At 32.0% G+C, this 14,853-nt stretch overlaps 1 long non-coding RNA gene across 1 annotated transcript in view; it reads right to left on the bottom strand.

Annotated features, from left to right (window-relative positions):
- Nucleotides 1-1,706, bottom strand: part of LOC148279348 (uncharacterized) — a 31,777-nt gene extending 30,071 nt beyond the window's left edge. The window contains exon 1 of the long non-coding RNA XR_015822912.1: nucleotides 1,389-1,706. This is a non-coding gene — a long non-coding RNA (uncharacterized LOC148279348). The remainder of the gene's footprint in view (nucleotides 1-1,388) is intronic.
- Nucleotides 1,707-14,853: the final 13,147 nt, after the last annotated feature.

The raw sequence follows: 14,853 nt of genomic DNA, 5'->3' as shown, positions 1-14,853 counted from the left end.
AATTGAACAGTTTAGTACAAACGCGCTAACCACTATGCGGAAAGATTTCAATGAACAACTAATTTTGACAAAACGTATTTGCTATTTTATTTTACATAAAACATTTTTTAATTTTACAATATAATTTATAAATACGCGAACTTTGTAGGTAAGATTTATTTTTTATTCTCTGTGGGTGATTCAAATTAATGTAAGTACTTACTTTCAAAGGCGTAAAATAATATTTTAAATTATACAAAACAAAAATAAATATCTTTGAAGAAAAGCCTTTTGAAGACATACGCTTACGAATTTAATTTAGGCAATCTGTTGAGCAGTAACAGGTGCTTAGTAAATGAGACTTTCCTTGGTGTTTTTAAATTTGATTTGTCTCAAAACATACGGAAAAACAATGATTTTATATTTTTATCGACTATTTGAGATATTGTAAGGATTAGAAAAAATAGTAAAAGAGCTTAAGTAAAGAAATAAATATAAGTATTGGTTAACTAAATTAAACTGTTTAAATTAATTGTTTTGCTTAAATGTGGTGTTTATTTGTTTGTAATTATATTATTTATGAACTTGATTCAGTTAAATTAATGAGATAAAAAAATACCGTTTATTTATCTAATAATATCTTTTCACTTTTGGATTGTTATAGAACTACTAGAACAATTGAAATGCAATACACATTTGTGTAGTTAGATTAAAAACCACACCAAGCTGACGCAATTATTCTTTCCAATGTTCATTTTAATACCCAAACATGAATAATGTGCGTTAGTAGAGATGAACAATGTATATTGTTGGCTTGCGTCGTACCAAAACTTCCCCTTCTAAACTAAAACTGCTCACTACCCCCTCCCTCAAACTACATCCCCCTCGTGACAACTGTTGGTAAACATCCAAATTTTATTAATATTTCTACATTATGAACAGGATACAAAACATAATCTTGCTGCAATGTTAAAATAATATTATACAGAAAACAGATATAAAATACATTTACAAACAAAAAAAAAACTTTTTTAAGCAGTCATGTCATTGTTAATAGTAAAGTTATAAAGATTTCAAAATAATGAACCAATTTAGATCATTTTTTACTTGCATGTAAAAGTATTTCATAAATGCATACAACTTTTAAAAAGTTACACATATTTAACGCAAATTTAGAAAAAGGTTATGATTTTTTTTTTATTAAACTTGGAGCACGCAATTTATTTAATGCATTAGTGATACTTACCACTCAAATAAATATTATCTTGAACATAGCTCGATCAATCACATCGCCAAAGTAATAAGATCGCAAGAAGTAAACTTTGATCTTGCAAATAATAGTCAAAGATTTATTAAGAATCGGTTTAATATAGTTTTAAAGTAATGGAAATAAGTAAAAAATAACTCACGTGTTTAGTCCAAAAGAAAGTTGAAGAATCGATTGAGGCAAAATATACAACAAGAACACATGGCCCCGTGTCCGCCTCAAGCGAAGCCTACAATATCCCCGCTAGCGTAGAAGCATTGAGGCGCCATTACTGCCGAGGCACTTCTCAGATCCAACTCCTTCCGCCTTCACTTTCTTCCTTCGTTTTATTACTCGCCCGCCGTGGCGTAGATCTGACAGTTGCCGGAAGTGACAGGATTTTTTTTTTTTTTTTTTGTTGGGAAGATTACGGCGAGCGGGCCAAGCGTCACCCACCCGCAGCGGAAGAAAGTTTCGTACTGAAGGGGAAATCTGCAACTAGTGGCTCGCGCACGCGCACCCTCTCCCGCGATGTTGAAGAGTTAGTTTGCGGAATCGATTTTCAATATGCCGACACCTGTTACCGAAACGAATTTCAAATAACCGGACTTTCTTATTTTTGAATAATCAAAGCGACTTGTCAACCCCAAAAGCAGTCCGCGCTGCGGGCCGGCGACTCTTGTTAAATCGTTACACCGCGGAAGTGAAGCGAGTCGCCATAGTCCCCGCGCCCCTCGTGCAGTGGCTCGGCATACGCGGGGTTTTCTCAACAAGTATGTAACTCGGAACTAAACTTTGTCAAACTTGGATTTCCTTTATTTTTCATTCATCCTTGATACCCAAACCTCACACTTTTTACTGTAGATCCTGGGAGTTGACAAAATATACTTTTGTGTTCATTTTTACGTCAAAAGAAAAAATCAAATGAAAAAAATATTATAACTGAAGATAAAAATAATCAAATGAATAATGTTAACCCAAAAAAAGATATATCCATAACTTTTTCACAGAATTCAACGCACCGGCATATTAAGCTTTATTTGTTTTTCAGATGTAAAACAAAACGGACTTTACCACCTAAATTATTGTACGCAAATTACTGCAAAGTGCACGAGATCGATTTCCAACTGGGTTGAATTGAAGTGTTAATTTTGACTTCACTTTGTTCGTGCGGTATAGTAAGTATATCGTCATCTGATAACTTTATAAATTAAAAACTTAAAATAAGTTTTAAAAGTCATTATATGTGTTCAAGTGACACATAAAAGTGTTTTTGTGAAATTGTTCTCAAAAAATGAAAACAAATTTATAATGAAATAAAGTTTTACAGTTTCCGCGAAAAATTAAAGTTTTTAAGAACATTTTAAAAACAACGATGTAAAATAACAGTATACGTCACTAAAGTACAAAGTTTTACAGAGAGACTCGTTGGAGTGAAATAACTGAGCTTTTACACGAATAGTACTTCTATTCGCCTTTCTAACCAAAGGATAGTAGTCTACAGTATATACTCCGTAAAGTGTAGAACGTCAAAAAGCGGTTCACGTAAAACATTTCGATTTACTTTGTTAAAGTATTTTTCTCAAAACGCTTTAACACGCTTCGTCAAATGGGTATAACAACGGTCCATGAGGAATTCATGATTATATCTTATTCTCCAGTTCCTTTCAAATTTAGGAAAATATAAAATCAAATCATAGAATAATATACAATGAATCCTTTGAGTTAAAATATCGAATCGAAAACCGCGTAAATAATATAATTTGCTAGAAAATTTATTTTCATCCAGTATCAATAAAAATTCAAGAAATGCTTACAAACTAATATTGTAATCCAAAAACATTCAAAAAAAAATATTTATACATCAACGGTTCAAAGAACCTTTTACAAAAAAATAATAATTTACAGAAATAATCACAGCAGAGCACAATAATCATGTAGTACATAGTATAAAATAATAGAATAATTAAAACTAAAAAAATAGTGAGCACATAATACAAAAAACAAAAAAGGAAAAAAGAAACATCTCTAAATATATGACAACAATAATAATAAGAAAATCTTATGTTCTAAATACAAACATAACACAGTAAAGTTAAGAATAACGAGATACTATTAATTAAAAAAATAAATACAACATTAGTACTTAAAAAGCTAAAAGTTTTTTGAGCAATGAAATAAAAATAAACTTAAAGTAACAAAATAATACTTTTATTTAGTAAAATCATCATTTTCGGTTAGTTGGAAGAGGTTGCCATTTGGCAATAAGTCTACCAAAGTACAATTTAAATTATGTCTAACATGTCAAAATAAAGAAATAAAAAATCACGTTTTCCAGGAAACAAAGTTAAATTAAATAATACATTAAAATAAATCCATTACTTTTCTAAAAAATAACGAGTGAGAATACTTTTAAATTCATGAACAGAATTTTTATTGAAAATATCGAATATTTGTTCTAACTAATTTCCATACCTATGTATCCTGGGTAAAGGTGAGTGCATTTCGAATACGATCAGATAATTTAAGTAATCTTATATCATTTCTAAGGAAATCTTAACTTAAGGGTTCTACAGGTATTTTTAATAACTATTCGTATTCTTGTATAAGTATTCTCTGTATAACGATATTGTCACAGAATGTGACCGAAAGTATGGCGATGATGCGGTTATAATTGACGATTCAGTCGGAGGTCTTCGGATCACTGTAGATAAGCTAAATAGGTACTCCGCATGCAAGGGTTTAAAAATCAATATTGCGAAAACCCAACTCAACCCTTGATGCTCAAAATCCCCTGACACTGTCAATCCGAATCATCGATAGGGTCGAGAGTTTAAAATACCCAGGAGTGTATGTTACAGAAAACAGCAGCTTTAAAAGAACTGGGAGTGTGGTTAGGAGTAGCAGGCGCCATACAGCATGAAGGCTATCCGGAGAACGGATATTTACGCAGTGAAAACCAAGTGCCGCCTATATAACGCTTGCATAACACCTATTCTCCCCTACGGATGCGAATCGTGGCACCTCACTAGGGCCCCAATACAGCAAAATTTTGTGCTTTGAGAATAGGTGTATCAGAAGACTCTCGAGGGTGCGGTGATTTGACTTGAGAAATTTAGTAATAAGAGAGCGGACGCAGCAAACTCCGGTGACAACTGTCGCTAAGCGGAGGCGACACGGTTGGCTAAGCCATATACTGCGAATGCTTCCTGAGAGTCTTAACCACGTTTGCCTACTTTACAAGGCATCAGGCTCTCGAGGTCCTGGACGTCCACTGCTGACTGTTCGTCGGCAGTTTATGTCAGAATTTCGGGGCGAGAACCTGACTTGGAAGGACGCAAAGGAGTTGGCAGCCGATGGAGATGCGTAAAGGTTCTTTGTGGATACCATATGCTCCAACTAAAGAGCGGACATGGAATGACAATTAAGTATTCTCGAAGTTTTCATAAATAAGGTCTAAACATTTTCGGAAATCGAGGAAATATCAACAAAAAATGCTGTTTTCTAATTGAACAATAAGGCTGGTTATCGTATTTATAATATATAACAGACACATGGATAGAAAGGCAAGGATCGAACTTCAGATATAATGCACCTCAAATGCACACCATTAGTCGAACACTGAAATGTCCATAAGCACCCGTTCACTTGAAAAATATTATTCAAAGCTTGTTTAGTAAAGTTTTGATTGTTAGTATTACAGTACTGAATAGATAAGAAGTGCCAATAATGCACATTATTATTGAAACCAGTTTCTCCTGTTTACAAAAAACCTTTTGGATTTGAAACGTAAATAACCAATTAGAATAGTGAGTCCTCTATCTCGTTTTTACTCACGCTCATCATATCGCTGTACTATTTTAATAATGCTGTCCTAAAACACTCAATATTTTACGGCTTGAAGCAATAAAGGTAGTAAAATCCATTGGATGTTATTTTAGATAAAGGTTAGCCTATAAATATATAGTTTTGTACTTACTAGCAAAAGAAAAAATAAAATTCCATTAGTTTTAATTTAGCGAAAGAAAAAATTAAATTCCATTAACTTTAATTTTAATAAATATTGAAATTTATGTGCATGCGAACAAAAATTGAACCATAATTTAATTGAATTCAACATGAATTTATTCGCATTTCTGTAAACTTTAATTCGGAAAGTAATAATAAAAGTACGAAATACTAAGAAAAGTCTGATATAGACCAACACACTTTTTAATTCTGATAGTCCTACTTACGACAGGCGCCACGGCGCAGTTGGTTAGACAGCTAACTGTGAGACTAGTGTCGCGGTTTCGATTCCCGCCAATTGCAAGAACGAAATGCACGAAATATTTTTTTCTCAGTTGGTCTTGATGTTGAGGTGTATTTTCACAACTTCTTTCCATATCCTCTCTTTCTTACCTGCTGACAAGCTTCTAAAATAGAAACTTAGCGCGTTACTTTTAAAAAAAATGGTTCCTTTAATAATTTTTAAAAATGGCGGTCACATCTCAAAAATGCTATTCAGCGGTCATTTGTAAAAACTCAAAAGGCAGTGCAGCTCTCAAATGAGTAGGAAAACTTCTGACCAGTTTAATTAAAAATGTTTGACACCTGCCATGCCGCTTTGATAAATGTAAATATCCGTGTGTTTATTTATGTTTGTTATTTTAATTATGTTTGTTGTGCTACTATAGTTTAAGTAATTGTTTTTGTATATTTGAGTACGTTTATTTATGTAAATACATATTTTTTGAATAAAAAAAACAGAGGCATTGTGGGGATCCTGAGGGGTGGGGACGACGTGTTAGCCCCTGTCCATACATCCTCCTCCCCCTCCTTAATCTGCATAGAGTTTGTCTTCCTTAGGAATATTTACAATAACTTTCCTCTTAGCGCAGCTGACAGAGAGTCCCCCAGGACTCTATTACAGCTGCGGGTGGATAGCGGGCTTAAGGATCTCCCCTCAATGCCGCTTTGATAAAAACGACATTGCAGTTTTTGTCAACTAGTGAAGACGACATTTGGTGTATTTTTTCATTACTGCTTTATTGAGCTCAACAAAATGGCTATCAATAAAAAAATATGCTTTCAAATATTCCAGTGCCTTTTATAGTTCATAATGCTTAGGTCTCCATTTTTCTTTATTTTGAAAAGGAAACCTGACATTCGATTAGTTTATCTTTATCTAAAAGGGCATGCATTATTATAATAATTTTCTCCAAATACTGTTCATCTTTTCAGAAGGGTTTCAGAGTCCACCCTCATTCTTTACAGCAATTTGTGGTAATGGCCAATTTTAATCGCGATTAATGCAGCACTGCAAGTTTAACATTTCCACCATTTTATCAAATAGTGAACTACTAATCTAATAAGTAGGAGCAACATATGTATAACTGTAGAAAAGCAACAAGTACCGTATTTTTCGAACGATAAGACGCACTTTTTTATTCTGAAAATTAAACCAAAAACTGGGATGCGTCTTATGTTCCGATGAGTCTTATCTTCCAAAAAATACAGTATGTCCTTAGAATAAATCATAGATTTAAAAAAAATTCCAGGAGGAGCGTAGAATCATATTCGAATACATCGGACTGTGTCCAATAATCCCACCACCATGCCCTATTTTTGCCGCGCTAATTCGTGATGTCGCCGCGTAATGTTGCTTGATGGGAAAAAAAATTATCATAACACAAATGTAAGGTAAAAAGAGCAATTTCTTAAATTCTCTAAAATTTTATTTTGCACGCGGAAACATCGATTGACATAACAGAGTAGATAAGTAAAGGGATAAGAGTAATTGAATTTTGAACTTTAAATGTAAAACAAATTTTATTTTATTTCATGTTAAATAATATTTGATGTTTTAAAGATAATGTCGTTCAAATGTCTCCCACGGCGTTGTTTAATCCGAGGTCTAATTTTCATTCGTTTTTTCATAAGATGAGAAAAGTAGGGAGGAAAAATTTACTACTCTGGCAACACTAACGAAATGTTAATTTTGTTTCTTCGACAATCTGACAGATGGAAAAATAATAAATTTTTTAATTAATGCATTTGCTATTTAAACATTCGTTTAATAATTACACACGAAATGCGATAGCATCCTATTTCTTTAAAATCCTAGCAGTATTTATACACTTTAAAAAGACACAACACGGCATAGTTGAATTCAAACCAGGAGTTGCGTACTGAGTGACGCCGACGTCTACAAAGAAACTAATGGGTCGAAACGTAAACCTAATCATTTATGAGTAGTTAAGTCGCCTTCTGTTTGATGTGCGTATGCGGTTTCTGAACTATTCTTAATTCTACGGCATTCATCTATTTTTAATTTACATCGGCCCATTTTCAAAAACAAAAAAAAATTCGTTGCAGTTAATTTAAATTCCAGAGTTCAATGATAACTTAAATATTTGCCTAACCTTATTGTTCAGATACGGAATAATACTATTTAATAAAATAAATATTACTTGGCTATTAACTACGTAGGTAATTACTTTTATCATTTCATTTCATCAATTAATATTTCAATAACACAAGCAAAAATCTAAACGGCAAATCATTATATCTAAAACACGATCGATCAATCGACTTATTTTTGAATAAAAAAGTGATATTCGCATCACTATTTTTTATTCAATTGCACGCTTATGTCAGTTTAAATGGTGGCCTATGTTTGACACATTTAACTTATTCAATACATTATACATTTACGCAACATTATAATGCACTTGTCGGTGCAATGAGATGCCGAATTTGTGGAAGTTTTTATGTGTCTAGTTATTGTGGACGGTTTCACTGCATAACTTGTCATTTTTTAAATGTTCGGAAGCTTTGCGCACATCCGCGAGTTCGAAACGGCTGCTGCGTCAAGTTTGATCAAATTTCGTGTCAGGCCAATTTGGACAAATTACGGACCCGTGGCCACGCCCTCTTCGCAAATCTAGGTGTCTTAAATTATCTGTGTTCATAATGCTGTTGAAGTTACGTAGTAATATTTGGGTAATGGGTTGTAATACTTGGAAACTTTAACAATGCATAATTCTACCCCTTAGAATGTTCTTAAAAGCAAGAAAATTGCGACACAATAAGTGAACTAATGAAAATGTTCAATAATATAAGTACTCATAGAACTAAGAATAGTCCAGAAGGAGCGTAAAATCATATTTGAATACATCGGACTGTATCCAAAAATCCCTTCACTTTGCCCCACTTTCACCGCGCGCATGCGTGAAGTCGCCTCGTAATGTTGCCAGGTTGCAAAAAATAAAATCATTACAAAAATACAAGATATATTTTTTTTGAAGTTCGGAAACATTGAATGACACAACAAAGTAAATAAGTAAAGGGTCATTTAATACGACTAATTGAATTAATGAACATTGAACATAAAAAAATGTAACAAATTTTATTTTACCTAAAGCGGATATTTTTATGTTATGTTAAATAATATTTGATGAGCAAAGATGTATAAAAAAATTGACTACTCTGGCAACACTAACAAAATGCCCATTTTGTTTTTCTTGACAATCTGACAGATGGAAAAATAATGAAATTTGTAAGTAATACAATTGCTACTTACACCATGCATTTGCCACTTCCATATGAAATGTGATCCCATCCTGTTTCTTTTTGATCCCAGCAGTATTTCAACACTTTAAAGCGACTCAACACAGCATAGTTGAATATAAATCGGGAGTTGCGTCCTGAGCGACGTCTACAAATAAACTAATGGGTCAAAACGTAAAAGTACTCCTCTATGAGTAGTTCAGTCGCCTTCTGTTTGATGCGCGTATGCGGTTTCTGGACTATTCTTAATTCCATGTAAGTACTCAAAACTTTTTAATTTTAACCTATTGAAGCTCTTTAGTTTTGGACATGTCAAAAGTTGAAAAAAATCAATGTGCGAACATGAAAAAATAAATGAATGTATTGGAAGCGAAGGCTGTATACAAAGATAGTGAGTTGTGGCGTTCTATTATCTCTGCCTACATTGGAACGGCGTGATGGTTTGTTTTTTCAATATCGTGATTTACCTATAAAATAAACATGTGAATTTTTTGATCATTGTTTTTTTTTGTAAAGCCGCATGACAGCATAAGCAAAATAATTATTTATTAAATACATTAAAATATAATCTCATCAAACTGGATAATAATAACGCATTGTTTAAATTTCTTCAAAATCTCATTTTTTCATATAAATCCCCATTAACTTGTATTTGGACTTTTAATCGAATACAATTAAAATGTTTTCAGAATATTTATTACATTTATTTCACCATAATAAAACATTTTGAGACTTGATTTTCAGTGCATCAAATCGACGCGATGCGTTGAAAATACAGTAGATACTTACGTTTAAATGAACGGCATCGTATTTTTTATACATTTCAAAGAGAAATTGGCAGAGTGAAAATAATGTCAATATTTTTTAAAACTTGATTAACCATTTTTGCATTGATTTCTCTCTGTCTGTTTTTATTCATTCGTAAACGTATTTGTTTGAATGACTTTATTGAATTCCGAATTGAATTTCAAAACATCTGTTTCTCTAACGAATTGTGAAGCAGCAGACTATAACTACTCAAAACTCCACAAAACTCGGATGATGAACTAATTATAAATTATATTATAAATATATAGGTAGCACTCTAAACCGCTTTATCCTAATTCTAATGCGTTTTTTTCTTCGTGACAATAATCAAAATATATTCGAGTACCTATTTATCAAATCATATTTATTGTTTTTTCATACTATGTCCTCCGCTAAAAAACATAATTTCATTTAAAAACATGTTTTTTGTTTAATATCCGCCTAAATTACTTTATCACCCATATATGTTTTCTTAAATAAAGTTGTCACAGTCTTCCTTAGATCAGCTTTTCCTATTGAAGAAGATTATTAAATTAGTTTTGTATACAAAATATTTCATACATAATAAGAATAAAAATCTCAGTAATAAAGTAGTATTTTCAGCCTATTTGGATATTTCGCCTTTTACTTATCCCCTTAGCTATATGATAAACTGCATAAAATTACGAGATTTCCGCAGATAATATAAATACGTCCATTTTAAATTTACGATTGATTTATTCTTGAGGTCCTGGGTTCGATTCCTGGCAGGGTGGACCTGATGTATTGATTTTAAAGATAGTTAAATAAGCAAACTTTCATTGTTTTTGGATTGACACCTGAAGCGTAAGACTGATCGCCGTACCTTCATGTAACACATGATCGAAATACGCTGAATTTCATTTACCAATCAAGTGCCCTACGCATTCCTGGCTGCGGAAAAAGGGAAATGATGATGATTATGATTTATTTATACTAAACATTAAAAGACAAATGATCACACATAACACGTTATAATTTTATAAAACAAGCCATTTTTTTTACCGTATTTGAAAACAATGAATTTATAAATTTAAACAACCAAAAAGATCCGTAACAAATAAAACTATTTAAAAAAGAAGTTCCCAGTTTCTATCAAAAAGTTGTTAAATTTCTTTCTCATTTTCAATTTGATATTATTTTATTTCGTGTAATGTCTTAAAAAAATTTAAACCAATTATCAAAAACACTATTTTTGATGAACTTCGGGATATAACTGAAATATTTTTAAAATGTTCTCAAACAGTGCACATTAAGTTCAACATTCAACATAAATGAATTTTTGGTTTCGATTATTGAAAATCCGGTATTTGAAACGAAGTGGATTTGATTAAAAATGATTGAAACGTGAAATTCTGGGGATATATTTTTTATTAAAATTTTCCCTCCACTCTCGTACATTTTTCAGTAATCAAAATGTCGTACTTTCATAAAATCCTAACATTCCCGTGTTACACCATTTTTAATGATCATTTATTAATAAACCAATCGATTCAGTTAAGTCAACAAGTTTCCATCAGCCTTTTCTCGTTTGCATGGTCTATACATTTTTAACTCTGACATGGAATTTCTCAACATAGAGTTGATGTTAAAAAAATATTAGCATCGTGTTAATTAAAAATAATACTAGGGACGGACAAATAAATCACAATTAAAAAAGAACTTCTGAATTTCAGCGATGAAGTCGACTGCATCGTGGTTTTAATTAGACACTTGCACATTCTAATTATAATTATTTATTTTTTTCAATAACATAGACATATTTAACTGCAGTAAAATCACTTTTAAAACCAAAATTAAAAAATTATTATTTGAAAAAAATTATGTTTCGTTATAAAAAAAAAAAATATTTTTACATCATAAATTTAAATTGTTTCTATTCACTCATATCAAATACACACTAACCCTGTCCCTAAACCTACCCTCACACCCAAATACAATCACACACATATTCACATACCTACCTAAACCACACTCCACTTTTTTACACACGCATCCTCACACAAAAAAAACTCGCACACATGCACTTTTATGAATTATATCTAACTGAACTGGATTTTTATAATTGTATTTATGTGGAAAACTGATTTGGCTTTATTTAATGTTTTTTTTTATAATGTTGTGCATATTTTTTTGTATTGCTGTTGTTTTTCTTAATAAACAAAATTAAAATAAAATTAAAATTCTAAATATTTCAGAATTGCGACACTGTATCCAGTAAAATTAGAATAGATTCCAGAAATGAAAATTATTAAAGAAAATGATCGAAGTTAAATTGCTATCCCAGTAATTTAATCACCATAAGCTAAAACTCAAAGAACTGATTTTAAAATAAATGTCTGAATCAAAAAAGTTAAGACTTTTATTGAATAGTTTAAAAGATTTTGTGGGGGGCTAGTTGTCGGGGTCACCAGTTGTGGTGATCACGAATTCTAATGAAGATCACTCATTAGCGATCAGCTAATTGTCGACTCTAGTACTAGATCAGTGGGTAGGTCTATCAGCGTGTATACGCTACGCGAAGATGTTTTAGTCCGGCGCTACAGGCTAAAATATGGTGTAGGAAGTTGATTGAAATTTTACATCCAACATCTCACGCGTGGCCCCACTTTGCTATATAAAAGGCTGCTTTCCACTTTATAGTAAAATAACAGTCGGTACTTACACGAGTTTTGAACACTCTTTATTTATGAGCAATGAAGTTAGAATTTTATATTTTTACAGTGGGGTTAACAATAATCTCGAATTGCAAAGATCTCGGATCTTGGCTGTAGGTGTGAGCTGCAGAGGTGAGAAAAGAAGGAGCGATCAGAGCGTCGGTTCTTATTTTGATTTTGAAGTAACATTTAATAATACCCCAAAATTATTTTTTAAAAATATTTTTATATTCCCGTTTTATCATATCAATTAAAATAAGAATTACTCGGGGATATTTAAAAATAACTTTCAATTTTTTTTCAACCTCGCCTATCGGCACATAATGGTGCATAGGGCACTGCATTACACCGATCGCAGCGTATCTTGATATTTTTTTGTTACACGAAGGTAAGATGATCAGTTACGCTTTAGGTGCCGGAGGGAGAACAAAATATTCTATTTTAAATTACCGCACTAAATATTTCATGTCTGCCATGTCGGGAATCAAATCCGAGACCTCTTTCGTGGTACCCAAACACAGTGACCATTAAACTTCGAGACCGACAAACATTCTTACATTGCTCAAATAATTAAGTTGTATCCTAAATCACATAAAATGTCTTTTAAATAATAAATAAATTTATGGTTAACGATAATTTATAAAAGTTATTCACGAATTTTGATTTTGATTTTTTTTTATGGAAAATTGAAATAGCACAGCCGAGATCCTAATTAACTAAGGCCCTACAGTCCGATTCATTAAGGCCCGTAGGGCCGTTATAATAAGGCCATTAGAACAGACTCACTAAGGCCCGCAAGGCTGATTAAATGAAACCCAAAGTGCCAAATTAACTAGCATCTAACAGTCAGCGACAGGTGACTGTTATTATTTTAAATTACAGATATTTCGCGAATCAATGTTAATTGCTTACTAATCGAACTTTTTTCGTTGATATTTAATACATTCTATCTGTAATTTTTTTGTGGTTAGGTAGCATTATTCTGAGTGACGAAGTCTTCTTTATTACATTTAGATTGCTCCGAACAGCAAAAAATAAATTGTCAGACCCAAAGGTGTGATATTTTTAGGTTTCCGAGATCCTAATCAACCTAGGCCTTAGGAACTAAATTTCCTAATATGTGTTTTCCAACATTTCCTAATATGTTAGTTTTGATAAAATAAACTAATTTTCTCAAGAAAATAATTTATCGAACGTGCCTCGTAGTGACTGGAAGTCGAGAAACTAAAAATAGCAATTCTTAGATTTTGTGTTTTTCTATTCAATGCAATTCCAGAATCTTCGCAGTCTCATAATTTTGTTATACAGAGCTCGCTCACGTTATGGTTTTCTAACGCGATGTTCAACTTTTCAGTCTCTGATAGAAACCAGTCAATAATTTCCTCGGACTTCCGTTACGCCAACACAATTTAATACTATTTTTCTCCCGTAAAACAGTTCTATTTTTGTTTAAAAAAACTCCCATCTCGTCTGTAAACCGTTTATTGAGTTTATTTATCGGAAATAAATGTTAAGAAATGTGATTTCACGTAAAACCCGCAGTTAAATCCGCATTCGCAGAAAACAAATCTTCTATCTCGGCTTCCCCTTTTAAGTGTCAATGCCTTCTCACAAATAAGGTACATAGTATTTAATCAAACGCCCTATTACCAAAATACCCATTTTTGTTTAAGTAAAATTTTGAAAAGTAAAAAATTATCACGACTTACTTACTAGCCAGGCAGTCAACGTGACGTTAAAAATGTGTTTTAAGGCCATCGATCTGTACAATCATTTTCGAATCCTTATCCGCATCCGGTAGTGCATAGTGCGCTAAATTGTTCAATCAAATGTTGCGCATCTCGATCATTTGATACAGGAAGGCGATCAGTCTTACGTTTCAGTTTTCAATCCAGGGCCCCGATTACAATGGTAAGTTAACATTTTTTTAAAAAATTTTGTCTACTAGTAAAATTAAGTTTTCTGTATGAAAAGCAAAATATTTTTTCTTCTAAACATGTTTAATTATACGTTACCGACAAAGATACTTCAGATGTTTTTATAAATATACTTATTTTCGTACACAAATATTGGTTTTTCTTTATAAACATTCGAAGATAACTCTGTTAACTTCCCATTGTAATCGGGATCTAGGAGCAATAAAATATTGCAGTTTATGCAACCGTTAAAATCAGAATTTCACGTCTGCCCTAACAGGAATCGAAACCAGGATCTCAAGAGCACGTACAGCGGTATTCCAAAAATAATTTCTATATAACGGACCTAAACTATACAACCTGATACCGTCATTTTGGAAATCTGATCAACCATCAGTTTTGAAAAGAAATTTAAAGATTTGGTTGACAGACATTGGAAGTAAGGAATCGGAGAATTTATTGAAGATAGTAATCTAAATATTATGCTATCCCATTGAATCATATATAAATTTATTGTATTTTCGCATGTGCATATATATTGTGTATAATTGTGTGTATATGTATGTATTAGTGTGTATATATGTGTGTATGTGTATATGTATGTACGAAGTATGTATGCTTTATATTTATGTATTTAATTGTATTTTTACATTTAATGTAAACTTTTATTTTTTTATTT

This window comes from Micrasema longulum, unplaced genomic scaffold (genome assembly GCF_059751315.1).
Source record: "Micrasema longulum isolate JH-2025_06_02 unplaced genomic scaffold, ASM5975131v1 h1tg000730l, whole genome shotgun sequence".
Taxonomy (NCBI): Eukaryota; Metazoa; Arthropoda; class Insecta; order Trichoptera; family Brachycentridae; genus Micrasema; species Micrasema longulum.
Note: the sequence above shows the minus strand (reverse complement) of the source record. Positions and strands in the feature narration are given on the sequence as shown.